The sequence below is a fragment of the Cricetulus griseus genome, chromosome 3 (assembly GCF_003668045.3).
Source record: "Cricetulus griseus strain 17A/GY chromosome 3, alternate assembly CriGri-PICRH-1.0, whole genome shotgun sequence".
Taxonomy (NCBI): domain Eukaryota; kingdom Metazoa; phylum Chordata; class Mammalia; order Rodentia; family Cricetidae; genus Cricetulus; species Cricetulus griseus.
The window spans coordinates 145,946,577-145,962,103 of NC_048596.1; the positions used below are offsets into that span (position 1 = coordinate 145,946,577).

A 15,527-nucleotide genomic window follows, 5' to 3' on the forward strand; every position below is an offset into this window, starting at 1 on the left:
CACTGGCACCTGGCGAACGTAGGCCCCCCAGTGGAAAGCAAAGCAATATAGTTCAATCTCCCTTGTGACTCTAACACAGCCATTGCTAGAAGCATTTGGTACCACCTCCCTTTCATGAGGACTCTCTTGCAGTCCATTCTTGCAATTCATTCCTGACCCCAACCCCAAAGGAGACATGAGTGCTCTGTAAGGTAAGTCCTTAGCTGTGACTTGATGTGGTAAGCAGAAGACAGCCAACCCAATTCAAATGTCAGCAGAGTCTGCAGTTTTGTTCCAACCCTTCAGGCCACCTGGCAGCTTGGACTGGAATTGGTGACAGATGTCTCCTGGGCAGGACGTACAGGTAAGCATATGGGTCCACATTCCAGAGAGTGAAAAAGCATCTCATGTCTATAGAGTGTGGAGCTCTCTTTTGCTGTGAGTCCAGGGAGACTGGGCTGCTCAGCCTGCTGTGGGCCTGCTTGGGTCCTTCTCCCAGGAAACTAGGCCATTGTGTCATTTTCAGTAGATCTGGCTTCTGGGTGTGTTCTGGGTGTCAACTAGGTTTATTTGTTCCCAGGCTCTCAATGAGGAAGACAGAACTTCAGTCAGTGAGTATCTCCAACACATAACCCTTTGGTCATGGCCTTCTGTGGCTTTCTGTACCCATCTGGAGACAATGTCCATGATCTCTTATTGACAGAATCTCTCTTAACCTGTCTGGATTGAAAATGATGCTTAAAAATCTTTCAGCCTGAGGTTGTTCTCTGGGGCCTCTGGTGGGGAGAGGGGAACGGTGAGTGGTAATGAAAAAGCTTATTTTAGGCTAAACAGATAATTTTTCTCAAGGAAATTCACAGTCTTCAGGTTACCAAAGGAGGACTATGACCCTTGGAAGAGTAAGGACATGGGTGTCCTCTACATTCTTTCTTCTACAGGGAATAAAACTGAAGAACAGAGGGACAGTGACTTTGTTTAAGATCACACTGAGGTACAGCTGGGGCCTCTGGCCACTCAGCTGTCCTCTCAAGGCCCTGAAGGGTCTGACTCAGTTCATCACTTCCTCTGAGATTGTTGGAGCAGGTTGTGGCCAGGGCAACTCTAAAGCCTTTGCAGGCCTCCAACTTCTGGCTTCAGTGGCCAAGGCTTGCAGGCTCACATTATTCTGGTGTTTGCTCTTACCTGGAGTTTTTGGGAGCCCCTATGTTTGTGCTTATGCCCTGGTTTATTCAGACTAGAAGCTCGCCCCCCCCCCACACACACACCCAACACACTATTTGTGCGTTCTGGTCCTACCCAGCTGTCACAGGTACACATTTGACATATCACATGACTGTCACAGGTACATTCTCTTCAAACACTATTAGCCATATCCATCCCTTGGTATGCAATTCAACTTAATTTGGAAGGCCAGATTGGCTTTTGAGTATTTTTATTTTAAAATTCTAAGTTTTAAGGGTTTTTGGATCTAGTTTATGATCACTTAATCAACATGGCACTTGGCAACATGAGGCTTCGTTCTGTTCAAAGCTCTAATGACAGGTGAACTAGTTAGGATTACGGCACTCAATGTTTCAACACAAAAACCTGAGCCATCACTTCCCAGTGACTGTCTCTGCTGTCTTATTCTAATGACAGATGATACAATGTGGACTAATGATGGCAGATGGACACTAATAGAAGAGATGTTTCGTGTGTACACGTGTTTGTACGTGGGCACACAGGTGTTTGGGTGCATGTGTGTTCATGTATTTGGAGGTCAGAGCCAACCTTGGGTGTTGTTCCTCAAGACCTGCCTGCTCTGCTTATTGAAATAGGGTGTCTCACTCATGAGGCTGGCTAGCCAGTGAACTCTGGAGAGCCTCCTTTCTCTGCATCCACAGTGTTGGGCTTGCAGGCATGTGCCACTGTTCCTATCCTTTACATGGTTCTGGGGATTAAATTCATGTCCTTGAGTTTGTGTGGCAAGCGCTTCACTGACTGAGCTATCTCCCCAGCCCCAAAGACATTGTTTCTTGTTGAGATCCTATGGTTTTTGTTCCTATTGAGATTTGTAAATTTCCCCACAGCAGGAATTGGGGAAAGTCCCTGCTGTAAGCACTTCCACGATGCTTCATCTGTCACCCTGTGCAAATCTTCAACAGGCTTTGCACAAGGTAATGACTGAGGAGGATTACTTGTGGAAAATGCTTAAAGGGAGCACTTCCAAGGTGGTTAGAGTAGGTCTGCATCTGATCTGAGAAAGGGGGAAGAAGAAGAGGAGAGAAGAGGAGGAGAAGGAGGAGAGGGAGAAAGAAGAGGAGAAGAGACAGGGAAGGGGAGGAGGAGGAGCAGGAGAGACTCGCTGTTGAACAGCCTTTCTTTGGAAGAAACAAAACTCAAAACTGACCCTGGGTTTGTGGCATGTATTCAGGCTGTGGCTGGAAGCTTGGACATCTAGGGTCTTTTGATCTTGTTCCTGCTGTTGGAACACAGAACACAAAGGTAACTTGGTGATACTGAGTCCTCACCTAGGCCCAGCCTCCTTGGCTATGTGTTTAAGAACCCCCAGGTCCCCTCCCCAAGCAGTGTTCTTATATCTCCTGTTTCTCATTCTTCCCTCCCAAGCATGGGGCACTGGGTGACCTCTCATAGAACCACATCCCTTAAAACACTGTGTCCCCTCCTGCACCACACCTCTCCCGAGTCCTGGCCTGAATGCCCTTGCTCCTACTTCCAGAAGTCTTTTCCTCAACTGACCCCCAAGCTTGGCAGTGACCCAGGTCTCCAGAAACACACATATGGGGCAAAGGTGAGTTTGGAGGCAAACTCTCAGCAGAGATCTCAGACTGGGATGACAGACACACAGGAATCTGGGATCAGAATCTAGTTCTTATTCTCACTGCTCAGAAGGCAGCAACTTCATCATCAGTTGTGAAAGACTGAAGAAATAGCAAGTATAAATTAACATCTCCATCCACAGATAGCAATGGGGACCATTTGAACATGAACTTTACTAGCTGGAGTTTAAGAGCCTGTATGCTTGGGCCTCCTATTGACTCGGGACACCCAGGGATGTCACAGACATCCCTACTTCCATCTTTCTCACACTGTCTCATAGATGCATCTAGGGACAATGGTATGACACTAGGCCAGAATATTGTCCTCTATACCTCCATATCAGGTGAGACCAGGAGAGGAGGCCATGCCTGTGAAGAGCTAGGATGGCTGTAGGGATGACTTCCTATTCTGAGTCCATACCTCAAGATTTAATCTCATGCCCTGTTATATCCACTGTCTGAGAGAAAGCTTAATATTCAGAAAGGCTCTCTGTCTTTGCATATAGATGCCAGTACGATGGCACCAGTTTTTGCAAAAAGGAAGAGCTTCATGGTAGGGAAGCTGACAAAGTGACAGGAGGAATGCTCACATCTGTCTCTCTGGCTGGCACAGAGCAGTGCAACTGGCCCAGGGCAAAGGGCACTGCAGAGGGAGTGGTTTCAACAGGAGATCTTGCTGAAGCAGTCAGTACCCTGCAGCCTGGGTCAGGTGGGACTTGTGACTGCTTCTGTTATGTTCTCCAATTGTTGACAGCTTCCCTCACCTCTATTCCAGATTGGTGGTGCCATTTTCTCATTCCTCAGGTTCTGTTCATGAGGACTTTTGGTCTCACTGGACTATTATGTCTCTTTAGGCCAGATCTCAGGGATTGGTGCATGTACAAAAACAAAACAAAACAAAACAAAAAAACCCAAAAAAAAAAACAAACAGTTCAAATGGTTTCTAAGAGCAACAAATTTGCCACTTAATGGCTTGGTGGCACACTTAATTGTGTGCTTTGGGTGAACCTCAGTCCCTTGAGTACCTAGACTGTATGGACATAGTCTAACAGAGCAGGTATACCCTAACACTAGAGCCCCAGATACAGACACAAATTGTGTGGGTTCAAATCTAGCTCTGCCTCTTGGAGGCTCTGCAGTGTTAAAGCATCTAGTCCACCTTTTATGAAAAGTAAGCACCAGTTTCCACCTCAGTTCTGCCGGTACAACTTCATAAGTAAAGCATTACTTATTAGTATGGAAACACTCCTCTTTGATGCTAGAGATAGCACCTGGTACAGGGTCTGGCACATCTTAGGAGCCTAGTAATAAATCTCCCTTCGTATTCTTCCTGACTCCAGGACTATTATGGTACTCAAGCAGTTGGTGCCAGTGGGGTCTAGAGAGACACAGGGCAAGGACAGAAATGTTCCCTTTGAACAATACTGGAGCTGAATCCCTCCCCTCCCCATGGGAGATGGTTGAGGCTAGACATGGGACTGAGCTGCAGTGGAGTTGGGAAGGACCTGCTGAGCAGCATCACATCTGAATAGCAGCCTTGGTTTGTAGAGGTATGTGGGAAGCGCTGGGTCTAAAAGAGTATCAGATGGAACCTTTGTTCTTCAAGGGCCCCCAGTCTGGTGGTAAACACACCCAGGTATTCTAGCCAGATATCAAAGGATCTCCCTACTCCCGCCTCAAGCTGTCAGTCAGCACATGTGGTCCACTCACTAAGGGTAATACATGGTAGTACCCATAAAATTCAAGATGGCCTTAGGTATGGGAGGTTATAACATGAAAAATAAAGGATCCAGTGACAGATATTGTGGTTCATGCTTCAAGATGAATATTAGAAGAGCAAAGCTTCTTACCTCTACCTCAGCCTGAATGGGCTGATCCTGTCTCCACAGGCTCTCACCAAGCCTCAGACTGTCACCTCTCCTCAGTGGGGCTGGAGAATCAACGCTTCCTACTGACTACTTGCTCCTGTCTTTTATACCCCTCTAGTGCTGGGGTTAAAGGTGTGAGCTATTTATTCAGCTTTTTAAGACTGATTCACTCTTGTGTAGATCTGGGTGGCCTTGGACTCACAGAAATCCGTCTACCTCTTAATCCTGAGTTCTAGGATTAAAGGTGCGTACTACCACTGCCTGATCTCTATAGCTTGAGACTAACTTTGCTTTTCAGAATCCTCAGTCAAGCTTTAACAAATCACAGGAGGTAGAGAGTGAAGGTGCCATAGTATAGTAAAAGCAGTGCAGTGAAAGAACTCTGGAGGTTTCTCAACCTCATCTAGAGATTCTGATTATAACTGTGCCTCCAGGCTACAGGAGCCTGCTTGGATACTTGCTGATGCCATGCACAGGCCATGTGAACCCTATCCTGCATGAGAAATGTAGATCCAAAGAGAGGTCCCCTCAAACCCACCCCTTTTAACAATACAAGCAGCTTTGTAACGGAGTGCAGAGTGATCTCTCCTGAAGCTGATGGGATCAGTGGCACACTGGCACAGCCCTAGAGCCACAGAGAGGCCTAAAGCCACAGAGAGGTAGGCCTAGAGCCACAGAGAGCCATAGACCCACAGAGAGGCCTAGGGCCACAGAGAGAGGCCTAGAGTCAGAGAGATTTAGAGCCACAGACAGACATAAAGCCACATAGAGCCATAGACCCACAGAGAGGCCTAGGGCCACAGAGAGGCCAGGGCACATCAGGGCTGGGGGGAGGGCCAGCAACTCACAGCAGGGGGCAGTGAGAATGCAGCACAAGTCCATCCCACTGCAGAGGGGCTAGCATAGAGAACAGAAAAAGAGATAATCTAAAGATAGCAAACCAATAAAGCAAGAGAAACAGGGGCAACCAGGCACCAGGAACTAGCCTGAAGAGGCAAATCAAACAAGAAAAAGAAAATCGAGATATAGATGAAATTAGGATTGATGAATTAGAAGAATTCCCCAGAATAGACAACAAAATAAAGCCAAAGAAGTAGAAATTATAATGATGATGATGATGATAACAGTAGTAGTAAAAACCTGTGAAACAGAGCTAGCCTATCCAAGATCACTGGAAAGAAGACAAGCAGAAAACAGCATGAATAAATAACAGTCAAGGGGAAAATATTAGACAGTCTTTAGCAAAAGAACTGTGTGAAAGTCTCAATTTTATATAGTTACTATATATCACTTTATCAATTTTACATAAATTTTATCAAGCTACATATACATACGTGTTTATAGTATAATTCCATACATAATGAGACTTTCACATTCACATATTTATTTTATTAAAGGCTGCTTAATATTTTCCTCATAGATATATGTAGATAGTCTTAAATTTAAACCAGTAGGAAAATCTAGCACCATCTTTTCTTTAATCTTTTTTATTTGAATTAGAAACAAGATTGATTTACATGACAATCCCAGTTCCCTTCTCCCTCCCATCCTCCCCTACCACCCCCCAACTAAAACCCTACCTGTCACATACCCTTTCTTCTATTCTTCACCTGACTCAACCTTTCTGCTCCCTCATGACCTCTGCATCCTTCCTCTTCTTCCCTTCTCATTCTCGTAGCTCCCGAGCCCCTCTTCCTATGCTCTCAGTTTGCTCAGGGGATCGTGACCCTTTCCCCTTCTCCAGGGGACCATGAATATCTCTCTTAGAGTCCTCCTTGTTTACTAGTTTCTCTGGCAGTGTGGATTGTAGCCTGGTAATCCTTTACTCTATGTCTAAAAACCACAGATGAGTGAGTACATATCATGTATGTCTTTTTGTGATTGGATTGCCTTGCTTAGAATGGCTTCTTCTAGTTCCATCCATTTTCCTGCGAATTTCAAGATTCCATTGTTTTTTTCTGCTGAGTAGTACTCCATTGTGTAAATGTACCACATTTTTTTCTATCCGTTCTTCAGTTGAGGGGCATCCAGGCTGCTTCCAGTTTCTGGCTATTACAAATAATGCTGCTATGAACATGGTTGAACAGATGTCTTTGTTATATGAATGTGCTTCTTTTGGCTATATGCCTAGGAATGGAATTGCTGGATCTTGTGGTAGACTTATTTTCTTGAGGAGTCACCATACTGATTTCCAAAGTGGCTGTACAAGTTGGCACTCCCACCAGCAGTGGAGAAGTGTTCCCCTTTCTCCACATCCTCTCTAGCATAAACTGTCATTGGTGTTTTTGATTTTAGCCATTCTAACAGGAGTAAGATGGTATCTCAGAGTTGTTTTGATTTGCATTTCCCTGATGGTTAAGGATGTTAAACACTTTCTTATGTCTTTCAGCCATTTTAGATTCCTTTATTGAGAATTCTTTATTTAGTTCTGTATCCAACTTTTTAATTGGATTGTTTGTTGTTTTGGAGACTAGCTTCTTGAGTTCTTTGTATATTTTGGAGATCAGTCCTCTGTCAGATATGGGGTTGGTGAATATCTTTTCCCAGTCTGTGGGCTGCCGTTTTGTCTTGCTGACTGTGTCCTTTGCCTTACAGAAGCTTCTCAGTTTCAGGAGATCCCATTTATTAATTGTTGATCTCACTGTGCTACTGGTGTTATGTTCAGGAAGTGGTCTCCTGTACCAATCAATTCAAGGGTATTTCCTACTTTATCTTCTAATAGGTTCAGTGTGGCTGGGTTTAGGTTGAGGTCTTTGATCCATTTGGACTTAAGTTTTGTGCAGGGTGAAAGGCTTGGGTCTATCTGTAGTCTTCTACATGTTTGCATCCGGTTATGCCAAGACCATTTGTTGAAGATGTTCTCTTTGTTCCAGCATATAAATTTGGGTTATTTGTCAAAAATTAGGTGTTCGTAGGTATGTGGGTTAATATTAGGATTTTCAACTCTATTCCATTGGTCTACCTGTCTATTTTTGTCTAGCACCATCTTTAACAAGAAAAATAAACCGGTCAGACACACACACACACACACACACACACACACACACACACACACACACACACGGGGGGGGGGGCTTTGGTATCAAATTTACCTGCAACACAAACCCCAGAATGTGACAAAGGAAGATTTATGCACTTAGAGGAGCAAAATCAGAAACTCTTCGTTCAGAAAATAACTCCATAAGAAACCTCTTCCACCAGCTACAAAGAATTAGCCAAGATGTCCCACCAAGAGGAAGGTAAACATCCTGAAGCCTGAAAAAGACAAAACCCACAAAGCATCCCGGAGTCTGATGTGGGCTGTGGGTAAAGGCACACCTGTGCATCAGGCTTGCTTCTGTTCTGTTATGGTTAGAGATGCCGGGTTCCTCAGCTGGATCATGAATAATTCTCCTGCAATTGGGGACACGTGTGCTGTTCAGAAGCAGAAAGAAGCATGAGAATCGCACACACTCTTACTGACACTTGTGAAAGGGCTGTGAGTGAGAGGAAGCCTTGCTTGCAGCAGCCCCAGATAGCATCTGGCTTGGGTCATGAAGTGGGTCTTTTCCACTTTCTTTCCTGGCGAAATCTATATCGTGAGAAGAGCAAACCCACTTGAGTTGGAGGTGTAGACTCTCTCAAGGGCCTCTCAGTATTAAGAGCTGCAGAATAGATCACGAAATCATGCCCTACCTGCTCCCCTCCTGCCCCCTGGAAGTACAGAGTTGGTGAAGCAAATGTAAGCTAGGGACATTTTTTGTGAAGGAATTTGCCTTCGGAGGAGTGAAAATAGCAACTGACCTTTGAAGACAGCATTAGAGAGAAGCCAGGCTAGTGAGTACAAGGGCTAAGTGTTCCCTGGCTCTGCATTGCCTTCCTGTGGTTTGTGCTGTCTTCCTCACCGGGGTCAGCAGAAAGGCTCTGACCACACTGATGTGGGGCTGCTCACCTGAAGCTCTCTGCTGTTCCCTGGAACTGGTGCCTGTTGAGGCAGTTCTCAGCTAAAGGTCACTCAATCCCAGTGGTTTTCAACCTTCCTAAGGCTGTGACCCTTTAATACAGTTCCTCATGCTGTGGGGACCCCAACCAGAAAATTATTTTCATTGCTGCTTCATAACTGTCATTTTGCTAATGTTGTGAAAATGTGTTTTCCTAAGGCCTAGGTGGCCCCCGTGAAAGGGTTGTTTGACCCCCGGGTTGAGAACCACTGACCTATCCTAATAATGTGCCAGGAAATTGCATCTCTTTCAAACTTACATTTTATATCTTCCATGCCAAGTGATGCTCTGCAAAATCATCTCCTCATGCAAAAAATACAAGGAGCTTATATTAATTACTTTTCATGAAGGGAGGCTTAAGAAAGGAAAACCTAACTGTGGCTGAGAGTTAGGTGGGGAAGGCATGATGGTGGAAATAGAGTCAGCTGGACATGTGGCAGCAGCACTCAAAAGCAGAGCACAGACAGGAAATGGGGTGGGGGCTATTAAGCCTTCAGGCTAGCCCAGTGACCTACATCCTTCATTAAGTCTCCAGATTTTCCACAACCTTCCTAAACGGCGCCCCCCGCTGGGCACCAAGTGTTCACACATATGAACAGAACATTTAACAGAACACAGCAGGACTAAATTAACCAGAAGCATTCTAAATTACAGTGTGAACTCTTTCTTTATGAAGATGCTATTGAAAATCCAAATGTTAGGGTTCTCTGCTTGCAAAAGCCCAAGTAAAAATACCAATAACATCTTCCTTTTCTGCCTGTTTGGAGTCAGAGAGGTCTCACCCAGATTCTGCCTTTGGGTTTTCAGCTTCTATTACCTTCTATTAAAATGATTGAAACCTTTTTAGCATTAAAAACTTCTAAATTCAATTCAACGAAGCTCAAATTGCCCCTATATTCCAGGGTTTTTTTGTTTGTTTGTTTGAGAAAAAGTCTCACCATTTTTTCTGGCTGACATGGAACTTACTATATAGATAGACCAGGCTGGTCTGGAATTCACATAGATCCATTGTCTTTGCCTTCTGAATGCTGGGATTAAAAGTATGTTCCACCACATGATGCTCCATTTTTAAATTTTTTTGTATTATTTTAAATACAACTTTATTCTGTTTCTAATCATAAGAAATAGGAATGACAGTAACAAACAAGATCTCACCTCTGAATATTTCAATGTGACTGTAACAGTCTTATCTTTGAAATTCAGGAAGGAAACAACTATGCTCCAAACAGCTAAATATACAAGTCCAAACAAAACCAAGGTATGTTTTAACTGCCACTTTCACTGGGAAGTCCATTTATCTCCTCCAGCGTCCCATAAAAGCTCATGTTCTGCATATCTCAGTGAGGTGGTCCACACACTGATGTCACAGGACAGATGCCTGCAAAGCCAGACTTCTGATACAGGTGTCCATTCTCACTTTCTTACAGGTCGTCATCCTCATCCTGGAGGGCAGTCAGGATCTCCAATGAGCTTTCTGGCAAGTCAGCCAAAAGGCTTTTCAAAGTTGATGTTACTTTTGGCAGAAATGCACAGTGCTGAAGATTCTTATTTTGGTGGAAGACAACAGTTTTTTTTACTTCATTTTCCTCTTCCTCTTTACTATCCTCTTTGTTGTCACATAACACAATGGGGATGTTAACACACACACACACACACACACACCAGATCTCTCTGCCAGTTTGGTATGTTCTCATAAATAACTCTTGATGTTATGGCAAACATTATAATTGAACACTAGGCTTGGATACACTGGCCATTGTGCAGGCTCCCAAACTTCTCGTGGCCAGCTGTGTCTCACACATTGAACTTTATAGGTTCTCTGTTGGTGTGGAACATGAGGGTGCATCTCCACACCCAAGGCGGCTGCATGCTTCTTCTCAAACTTGCCCATCAAGTGGCACTTCATGAATGTTGTTTTCCTGGTGCAGCTGTCACGCTCCAGGATGAGCTTGAATGGGACCTATGGCTCTCCCTATGCCCCAGATTCAGTTTTGACTCCCAGGGATCAAAAGGGATGTGGTGATGCCTATAGAGTTAACAAGTAGATTGCTTTCAGAGGGTTTAGCCATTAGCTTTAGCTATACCTCAGAAGTCTGTTTCTTTATTCCGTTTCTTTTCATTTAGCCACTTGATCCATGAGGTTCCATAACTTTCCACATCATGTTTTCAGGATATTCCAAGGATGTCAGAATATTCCTTGCCTCAAACAACAACCATATGATTATGAATGTGGTTGAAAAGAAACTCTGTACAAAATAGCAAATACAATTGAGAAAGCATTGAAAGTACAACCTACCATGAGGAAGTAAGGCTTTGTCCATGAAAGTAAGTGTGGTTCAACATTTGGAACTCTGTTAATGATTCCTCTCTACTAATAGGTTAAAGGAGAAGAACCATATGACTGTCTCTGCAAATGTTGAATGCACGTGTTTACAAAGCTAGACATTGTTTCCCCATTAAAACTTACTTAGTGAATTCTGAAAGCTATAAAGCACAAAGAACATGAGAAATGAAGGGCAGCATTCAACTTAATATATAATTAACTATAGAGGCCTCTCCAGTAAAAAGATGGACAAGATAGACACTGTCCCTGAGGTTGGCTAGGATGAGACTAGATTCCTAGCCTAAGCAATAAGATAAGATAAAGAAATAAAAAATTCAAATATTTGAGGGAAAAAGATGGGCATGGCTATGTGAAGATGATAGATTTGTTTGGATGGACTATATAACAAGATTAACTATTAAGAGGTTTCTGCCTTTAAAAAAACTATTATTATTAAGGCTCTGGGCACAAGGAAATATGCAGAACAATAGCTCTCTGGTATGTTAATCACTACTGGTTGGGTACTTGTTACTTTAACAAGCTCCAGAAACAATCAAGGATAAAGAGAAGGGATTTACTTTAGTTTCCTGTTTTAAAGACTTTAGCTCTGATTGGTTGGATTTATTGTTTTGGGCCTGTGGTGAGGCAGCCCTTGTGGTGGCAGTACATGACAAACCCTTCACCTCACAGTCAGGATATGAGAGAAAAGAGGAAGGACTGGGCTCCCGGTATCTCACTCAAGGGTGGCATACCTACAGGAAAACCTCCCTCCAGACTTTCTCCTCCTCCTCCTCCTCCTCCTCCTCCTCCTCCTCCTCCTCCTCCTTCTCCTTTTTCTTTTTGGTTTTTCGAGACAGGGTTTTTCTGTGTAGCTTTTAAGCCTGTCCTGGAACTAGCCCTCATAGACCAGGCTGGTCTTGAATTCACAGAGATCCACCTGCCTTTGCCTCCCAAGTGCTGGGATTAAAGTTATGCTCCCCTTGACTCAGACTCCATTTCTTAAAGGTCCCACCAGTTCCCAACAGCACTGTGATCTGGAGACCAACCCTTTAACACAGGGGACTTTTGAGGATACTCTAGATACAAACTAACCTAGCAGCCAATAGGAAGAATTCGGACAACAGCAAGCTCTTCAACACACCTGGGAGTAACGACAGACAGAGATGTCCAAGGCCAGTGCTGTGGTTTCTCCCAACCAAAACTCAGTGTGGTGGTGTTAGAAGCTGTGCCTTAGGGAAGGATGCAGGGACTAGATTGTTTATTTGAAGAACAGGTTGATAAAAACTTGCTCTCCTGCTTCCTCTTTCCCATGTAACCTCCCTCCCAAGCACTGCTGCCACTGTTGAGGCTGGCTGCTGTAGTGCAGCCAGAAGGGCCACAATGACAGGCCAAGCAGATTGAAGTTGCCCAGTCTTAGGCTTTTACCCTCCAAAACTATGACCTAAATAAGTCTCTTCTTAATAAATTATTCAGCCTTGGGCATTTTGTTACAGCAACATGAAGCAAACTAAGACAGCCAATGTAAAGAAAAATCATATCCTTATTATGTAAGCAAAAGAATAAGAAGAGATAAATACACCATGTTTCTCTAAGGTAGACTCAGTATTTTTAAAGGCAATATTTCTCAAATTAGTTCATAAGTGTAACTTTAGTAAACAAAACACTGGGATAGTTTTGGTGAAAACATAAGTTGTTCTAGAATTAATCTGGAAGAATAAATAGAAAGAAACAGTCAAAAACTGAGGAATAAAAACATAATGTAAGGACAGTTATATTATTAGCACAAACTATAAAGCTCCAGAATCCCCTACCCCTACTCCAAATGTGACCTTGGATAGGTAAAGCTATCTCTGAGAATGGAGTAGAGAATGCATAGGATCACAACAGAAAGGATCCTCTTATACCGCCAGCAACAATAGCAATTGAAATATTGTGACAATTAATGACACACTTAAAAGAAAAAGAAAAGAATAGTAATGAAATATTAGAGCTTGTTGTTTTGTAATCTTGGGATAGAGGAGTCCTTCCTTAGTGCATAACAAAGCCTCCGGATGACAGATTTGACTAGGTACAAATTCTGAATGTCTGTGGAACAAAAGACAGCTACAGAGAGTTAAAAGATGAGTGACAGACCCAGAGGAAGTATCTGTGATGTCTATACCAGACAGAGATTCATATCTAGACTGTAAGGGCTTGGTAGAAACTGGGTCAAAGGTGTTGGGTTAGTTAAGGAAATACTTGCTGACATAACAGGGAGACCTCAAACCACACTGGGAACCTCAGGAAGATGATCACCCAGCAGCTCTCCTCCAGGCAGTGACACAGTCGCCCAGATTTTGCATCTTTCCTATGTGGTTCCCAAAATTGAAGCAAGATACACAGCAGCATTATATTGCTATGACAACAGTTTTCTTCCTTGGCCCTGCAGGAAGGCCTCTGATTTCCAAATAAATGCCATGCCAAGGGCCCCATAACAACGAACAGCCACAGTGTGTGTAAAATGTGGTCAAAACAGAGAAATGCTTCACCCATCACCCTTTCGGTTATGGCAAGCTATTGACTGAGTGGGTGTTGTGGATGTCAGGGACCAGGTCTTCACCCTCGTAGGGTGTGTCCAGAGCATGCTGGGGAAAAAAACCCTAGATAACCCATACATGCATTCTTCAGTCTGCTCCGTGATGGACTATAGGCTGGGGAAATAAAAACAGGAGCCTTTTGCTAGGTGATGCTTTTATTTTAATAAGGGAAGACAGAGGGGAACACCAAGCAGATCTCAGATCATTTCACAGTGCGCTATGGGTCAGGAAACCTTAAGCAACCAGCCCAAACCACCTCTCCTGGGAGGTGACATCTGAATTGTGGCATTAGAGAGGAGTCCCAGCCAGCATCAGAAGGAACAGCACATGATGCAGGGGAATAGCAGGAATTAAGACTCTCCAGTGGGAGTGAGCTTGGCATTCTTGAGTTGCACAAAGAAGGTTGGCTTGGAGAAGTGAGTCTCGGGGAGCTTGGGTAGTGTCTACAGTTGGTTGTTCTAGAGGAGGAAGAACATAACAGGGAGCAAAGGAGACACTTAAAAATGCTTCTGAAGTCTGTTTGGAAGCAATCTGTCTCCTGGTTCACCTTTATGCCACATATTGCTGACTATACTCCTTAGACAAGTTTCAGTGGATTGGAGCATGTCAATATGCAGAACGAATCACAGGTCTGCAGGCATCCATTTCATCATCCTTGATTCAATGAAAAAAGTTCATGCTATAGAGCAGCCCACATGATTTATCCTGCGCCAACTTCATGGGACATATTTTAAATCCAATAAAGACTTAAGCGGCTGTTGATGTTGTTAAGTGCTGTCTGTTTTGGTCATTGGGTCTAGTTGTAGTTGGGAGATGTATCTTCACTTTTTATTAAAACACAAAGAGACCATTCAACAGAGCACCTGACACAGGGTCTGACTGGCCCCATGCAGTGTAGACTAAAATATGCACAGGTGGGCTGTCTAAGACTTCTCCCCAGCATGCTCTGTACACACCTCACAAGAATGGTGACCATGTCCCTGACACCCACAACACTGACCCAGGCAATATTGTGCAACAATTGAATCGGTGAAGGGTGTGAAAGGTGAGATTCTCTGTATTTTGACCACAGTTTACACATTCTGTGGTTGTTCACCATTGGGCTATTTCTTTGAGAGCTGGAGGTCTTCCAGCTGGCCCAAGAATAAAGACTATGGTCATGGATATCTGTCGCTTTCCCATTTCACCACCTACCTCTCACCACACCTTCCTCTACCCTACCCCTCAGTGTGAGCCACTGGCAGCTGCCCCAGGACACATCCTCCAGGCTTTTGCAAATATGGGCCCTCCATGTGGAAAGGGCCACTGTGCCTGAGCTCAACTAGCCAAGTAAACTGCTATCCAGAAAATCCTAGGTCAAATGTCACTGAAGAGAGTGGCCTGGCTGTCCTTCCTTCCTTCCCTGGCCACATCAAATTTCCCTCCCATCCAGTCTTCCTGTCCTTTTCATGGTGTTACAGAAGTTCACAGTTTTATTCTGTAACAGTTTGTACACAGTGTTTTGTTGCAAGCATGGAGACAAGCCATTACTGGGTTTAAATTTCAGACCTGCCACTAACAACCTTGGGTGAAGCATTTCCTTTGAGAGCTATTTCTACTTTTTCCACTGTAGAAAACACAAGGGGTGGTTGCTAGGACTTGCTTCAAATGGAGTTATGAAAGTTAAGAGAATAAATGACGAGCTAGAACATCAGCTCATACAATTTGATGAGTCTGTTTCCTCTATCACACGGTGCTCTTTGCAAGACACTTCCCTTTCTGGCTATTTGCTGGTCCCTATTCTCAATAAGTTGTGTGTGTGTGTGTGTGTGTGTGTGTGTGTGTGTGTGTGTGGTGTGTATGTGTGTATCTCTGTGTGTGTCTCTGTGTGTATGTGTAGAGTGTGTGTGTGGCATGTGGAGTGTGTGTAAGTGTGTCTGTGGTGTGTGTGTGTGTGTGTGTGTGTGTGTGTGTGTGTGTACACACACATGTATCCTGGGAAG

General features: G+C 44.0%; 1 pseudogene; it reads right to left on the reverse strand.

Moving 5' to 3' along the window:
- Positions 1 to 10,083: 10,083 nt before the first annotated feature.
- The window catches only part of LOC100762030, a 111,963-nt pseudogene continuing 106,519 nt past the window's right edge, over positions 10,084 to 15,527 (reverse strand).